Source organism: Corvus brachyrhynchos, unplaced genomic scaffold, assembly GCF_000691975.1.
Source record: "Corvus brachyrhynchos isolate BGI_N302 unplaced genomic scaffold, ASM69197v1 scaffold323, whole genome shotgun sequence".
In the NCBI taxonomy this organism is placed as follows: domain Eukaryota; kingdom Metazoa; phylum Chordata; class Aves; order Passeriformes; family Corvidae; genus Corvus; species Corvus brachyrhynchos.
The window spans coordinates 2718-8667 of NW_008237253.1; the positions used below are offsets into that span (position 1 = coordinate 2718).

The following is a 5950-nucleotide window of genomic DNA, read 5'->3' on the forward strand; positions in this document are numbered from 1 at the left end:
GGGGGGGCCGCGGCGCCGGTCGCGGGCGGACCGGCTGTCCCGGTGCTGCCCGTAGCTCTGGGAAGCGGCTCCCCCGGATCTGCCGGCTCTCGCCCCGGTACAGAGCTGGATTTGGGCATCCGGGAAGCGGGATTCTCTGCGCTAGGGGCTGCTCGGGTTTTTGGGGGTGTGTAAAGTACAACCAGAGCCTTGGCTCGATCGAAGGCAGAGTTATCTTGGAGCCTCTCTCTGAGCTTAATCCGGTTACCGCCTTCCCTCCGTCGGGCCCAGGCGCTGCTTTAGCAGGCGTTTATTCCCCTTGGTTCCCGAGGCCGGGAATGGAGAGGGCGGTGATCGAGTGGGTCCGAGGGGAGACCTCGAGCTCCCCTGTGAGGGGCCTGCCTGGGAACATTCCCACCTGTCGCTGTGCCCGGTGTCTCCCAGCGTGGTGACAAGAGGCTGGGGCTGTCCTTGCTCGCTGTGGGGCCCGTTGGGACGCGGCCTCAGTGGGTGAGGCGTTGTTCCTCCTGCTTTGCCCATAAAATGGGGCTAATCCCGTGTAAACCAGCGGGATGGGCTGGGGAAGGAGGATGTAAGCCCCGGTGTAAGCCCCGGGCAAGAGATAAGCATGCAGTGATTCCAGCCTTCTGGCTGTCTGCCGTGGACTGTTTCTCCGTGTTCTGTGCTGATCCCTCTGTACATCCAGCCGGGAGAAAGGCGGGTGTGCAGGATGCACCTGGAGCCGAGGGGCGGCCGGACACACGTTGCTGTGCACCCTTCTTTGGGGTTAAGAGCAGGGAAGTGTCCCCAGACCGCCCTGTTGGGGCAGGGGCTCCTGTTTGGACACAGGGAAGTGACCAGTGGGGATCTCATGCTGGCATTGCTCTGGCCACAGTGCCAGGTTTGGGAAAGTTTCCAGTTCCTCTGATGGGTTTTGGAGTGTGAAGTGTCAGTGGCTGGCTGTGTGAGGACGGGGAGAGCAGAGGGAGCTGCAGAGGGAGGAGGGAGGCCTTGTTCCACGGATGCCCCTCGCTCACAGTGCCAGGCAGCGAGCTCTGGAATGGCTCTACGGAACTCTGGGATGCAGCTGATCAAAACAAGAAGTGGGAACAGGTAAAGCACATCCCATCTCCGTGCAGCCCTGGGATCTGCCCTGGATCTGGGAGTTGCCTCGTGTGGAAGGAATTGTTTGTGTGTTTGCCCCGTGCCATGGGAACCCGGCTGGATCGGGGCAGGTCGGGAGCTGCGGATCCCGGCGAGTGACGCAGGTGTGGGAGCCGGTAACTGGGAGAGAATTCTGTCCTCCCCGTGCCGTGGGATCCGGTCCCAAGCGGTGGCGGGAGCTGCGTGGTGGGTGCCAAGGTGCATTTCCTCCTTCCCGGGCAGGGGCAGAGCGGAGAGCTGAAGTGAGGGAGGAGGGAATGTTGGGAGCTGGAGACGCCTGTGTCCCTGTCCCAGCAGAGGTAGGGAGGGCCTGACTCGTGCTCCAGAAGGGACAAGCCATGGAGCACCTGGCTACGCCTGGAAAGGCTGGAGAGGGGCCGGAGCAGATGAGCAGAGTGGGGCGGGAAGGGGAGTAAGAGGAGGAAATCAGTGAGGCTCTACGGGGCCTTGACCCAAGAAAAGCAGACGCAGGCTCAAAGCCGGGGAAGGTGGCAGCAGTCGTGCTTGCACATGTCCCGAGGGAGGGAATTTGGAATTAAAAGAAATCCCCGGAAACGGAGATGAAGGAAACAGGAGCAGCTCCCCTGTATGAGTGGAGAGAAACCCTGGAGAGTGGAGATGGCTGCTCTGGAGGTGGCTGAGCAGAGCGGAGCTGGGAAAACGCTTCGAAAAGGAGGAGCTGGGATGGGAAAACCAGGTGGAATTTCTGAGGGAGAGGGAAGGGGGAGTGAGCGGTGACACAGGCGCTGGGGGAGGAAGGAGCAGGGCAGGTCTGGAGGAGCAGCAGGAGAGGAGGAGTTGCTGGGCTGGAATTGGCAGAGGGAAAGGAATGGGAGGCAAGAGCAGAGCCCGTGAAGGCCACAGGTAAGCAGGATGAGTTGGGGTCTCTTTGGAGCAGGGAAGTCTGTGAGCGGCCTTTGTGGATGGGGAGAAAGTGGCCAGAGAGACGGAGGATTTGGGGCGAAGGTGGAGGGAAAGGAAGGGTCGGCTGACCAGAGGTGGGCCGGTTGTAGGTCTGGGCAAGGGGATGGCTGGGAAAGAATGTGTGTGTTTGGGAGAACTGTGGCCTGAATTAGTGTAATCTGTGGGAATTTGGGGTGGATTTTCCTTGTGTTTCTCCTGGACCCCTTAAGGACTGCAGAGCAGAGACCCCGGCACGCTGTGCTGTGCTTTGACAGTTTCTGCCCAGGCCTGTGCCACGGCTGGGGCTGGGCAGTCCTGCGGGGTCCTGCACATCAGGGGGGATCAGGAAGGCATTCCCAGAGCAGCGTGGTAGCCCTGGGAGCTGGGATGGGCTCGGCAGCCTCCTGTTTGATGAGTTGTGGAGTTACTCCGGGCACAGGTGGCTGGAGCAGGGATGCGTTTGCATCGCCTCTCGCTGGGGCATCACTGATGACGGCGCTGGGGCTCTCCCCTGCTCGTGGGCCTCTCCCACGGGTACCTGATTCTGTGGGGAGCTGGCTCCGGCACGCACAGCTCCGCAGGGATCGCCCCTGGAAGGGCAGGAGCACCTGCATCTCCGGCTGGAAAAGGGCTGGGGCAGAGCAGGGCTGTGAGACAGTGCCCGTGGTGCCCTGCGAGGAGGGCAGGGTGGGGATCTCCGGAGGAGGAATATCAGGGCACAGCCCCTTCTGCCTGGCAGCGTCCGCTTGAACCCGAGGTGTGGCCGTGCCTCGCCGGCGGAGCGTTCAAAGGGCCGGGTGCTCTGGGAGCAGATTGCTCCTGCTAAAGCAATCAGCCATGATGTCAGGCCTGGACTTCCCATAGCCCGTCCCTGGAACTGCTGTTGGGCTCGGCTCTGCGGGGTGCTGGGCTCTTCCCCAAACACAGAGCAGAGCGGGGCTGCACAACTGCTGCTCTCCAGGGAACTCTGTCCCCGCCGTGGAAAACAGCTTTCCCTGGTGTCACTGCTCAGTTTGCTCCGGTCAGGAGCTGCTGCCAGGTGAAGCCTGCGCGTTCCTGGCCGGGCAGAGCATCGGCCCCGCATTTCCTCTCACTTCCACGGGCAGGGAAACCTTGGGGTGGGAAGCTGGGCTTGGGTCCTGCAGGGGCCGGGCGGCGGGAGCGGTTGCTGGGTGAGTCAGCCGGGGCGGCTGACGCCGTGAGCCGGGGCTGAACCCACTTAATGGTAACACATCCTTGTCATTAAACCCGCCTTTAATTGGGTGCCGCAGCTCTCCCAAACCTTCACCTGCGTTTAGTCAGCGCTAGAGAGTTCCCTGCCCGCCCCGAAGCAGAAACTGGGGAGGCAGAGAAAGCTGGAAGGGAGAAAGGAGTGAGTTGTAGGCTCCTCTCGGGCCTGCAGTGCTGCGGAGGCAGCGAGGGGAGGGTGGGTGACAGACGGTGACAAGCTGAGGAGCGGTGGCTGTAGCAGCAGGAGCTGGTGGGATTTGGTGGATGTGGGGCTGCTTGGAGCAGCTCAGGGCCACGGGCCAGGGACACCTTCCACTATCCCAGGGTGCTCCAAGCCCCATCCAGCCTGGCCTTGGACACTTCCAGGAATGTGGCATCCACAGCTCCTCTGGGCAACCTGTGCCAGGGCCTCACCACCCTCACAGGGAAGGATTTCTTCCCAATATCCCACCTAACCCTGAGCTCTGTCATTTCAAATCCACTCCCCCTTGTCCTGGCACTACAGTTGCTGATGAACCCAGAGCTGCAAAGGCCACCTCTGATCATGGGATTGGTGTTTTCCATGGGCCTCTCCTGTCTCCTGCCCTCCAGGGAAGGGGATGAGATTCCTGGATGTCTTTTCCCGCTGCGGTCTCCACCCTCACGTTAAGTCCTGGAGCCTCTGCTCAGCCCCTGCTCCTCAGGGAGCCAGCACTCGCTGGCGCTGGGCTTGGAGCTGGAGCTGCAGGAAGGAATTCAGGGGGTCCCTCCCGTCCTTCCAGGTCTCGGGGCGGGTTTCTCGGTGGTAGAGGGGGTGGCTTGGAACTCCTGCAGCAGCCAGTGCCCCTGGGCTGGGACAGGAGACGCTGTGGCCAGGCTGCTGTGGCTAATGACAGCCGGTTCCGTCCCTTCTCTCGCCATGCTAATTTCTGTTGTTGTTTTTTCCAGGTGAGCTGTGGTGCACCAGACCTTGAGTTTTAATGGTTTTATGCAGTTCTTTTTAAAAAGACGGATGGATGAATGAAGAAGGATTTTAACAAAGGAAGAGAGAGGGAGAAATGGAGCTGTTTGGAGCAAGCTGAGGTTTCCCCCCGCACCGTCTGGGCCATGGGTGAGACAGAGCTGCTCAGCACCACTTCCACCCTTGGGTGTCTGCTGGAGTTGTGAAGGCGCTCCCTGAACGCCCCCTTCCCGTTCACCTGCTGGGAGATGGTTGCTGCAGAGAAGATTTAAATGAAATTCCTGTTGCTCCCCAACCGCCAAGTGGATACTGAGCCCGTGGAAGGGCCCGGGGGGTCAGGAGAAAGGAGCAAGTAGGAAAACCCACAATCCGCCAGGCCTTCCCCTCCGCCCCCCTCGAAAGAAAGGATTTACGGCTCAACCTTGCACCAGCTGTTCCTCGGTTTTAACAGACAAGAGAGAAATAAATAAAATTAAACGGCCACCGCCAGCCAGCCCCAGACCTTGGTGAAATCAGGGAGAGTGTTTCCGTGACCCCTCCAGCGAGGGGAGGAGGAGGAGGCACGGCAGCGCCGTGAGGAAGCTGGGATTGCTTGGAGACCACCCCCTCCTCCCGTGCGGCACCGCAGAGGTGGATTAAAAAGGAGAAGTGGCTTCCCTGAGGCTCCCAGAGGGGCTTTTTTGCAAGGAGTTTGCTGATCCTGCGCTCTTCCCGGGGTGCTGGCCGGGTGGGAGGTGCCCTGCCCCAGCCTGGGGAATTCCCTCTCTTCAGAGCCTGCCTGTTGGAGTCCTGCTCCCTGTGGGCTGTTGCCTGGGCTGAGGCTCGGAAGGGCTCTCAGCGTTCCCGCTCCAACGGTTGTTCTAAACCCAAATCCCCTCCTCTGTTGTGAATTTTTAATGTTTTTAACCCTCCTTCCCTGCGCCCGCGAGCTCTTCCGGGGCAGAGCGTAGGGTGGGCTCCTCTCCTGGGCCTCCTGCTCCAGACCCTTCTCCGGACTGTCCGCCCTGGTCGGAGCTCGCCCCGGGAGCGGGCGCAGGGGCAGGGTAGGGGTCGGCCCCTGTCCCCCTCCCCTTCTCGTCCTGCTCTGAGTCCCCTGGGGCCTGGGCTATGCTGCGGGGCGGACCCCCCACCACAGCTCCAACATGCCAGCAGCCTCTGGAAAGAGATTCAAACCAAGCAAGTAAGGGAGCTGGGATTTCCTCCTAGAGGCAAGGGAGGTCTTGTGCTCTGGGTGCTGCAGCCGCAGCGGGAGCTGTTTCACTCCATGAGCCCGTCCGTGGTCGGCTGGGCTCCAGGTCAGCTGGGCTGGGAACTGGTTTGTGACCTGTGGGTGGAAAAGGCACGGATCACTTTCTCCTTTGGAGCCAGGCGGGGTGGATTGGTGGGCTGGGGCAGGACACGTGTTATTTTTAGTTTCATAATCGATTCGTGAGCCACAAAGGAAAGTGCAGGGAGGAGAACTCTGACCCCTGTGCCGATCGCTGGACATGATCTGTCCCCTGCCCTGGGGCAATGAGGGTTCCATGTCCCTGGAGAGGGCCCCAGGGAAGTGGCCAGCAGGTCACTGGGGGCCTTGGGGGGGTCCCCCGGGGTGGGAGATGGTGCTAGGGAGGCATGGTGACGCTGCTCTTCCCTGCCCGGTGATACGTGCCTCAGTGACGTGCCCAGGGGGTGACAGGCGGGGGGGGCAGGACCTCGAGGTGCTGAGGGAGCCCAGCAGAGAGCGGCTCAGCC

At 61.4% G+C, this 5950-nt stretch overlaps 1 long non-coding RNA gene across 1 annotated transcript; it reads left to right on the forward strand.

Moving 5' to 3' along the window:
• Positions 1–12: 12 nt before the first annotated feature.
• On the forward strand, positions 13–5384 carry LOC108445725. The gene is made up of 2 exons (XR_001860678.1): positions 13–2007; positions 4204–5384. It is a non-coding gene; the product is annotated as an uncharacterized LOC108445725 (long non-coding RNA).
• The last annotated feature ends 566 nt before the right edge of the window (positions 5385–5950 follow it).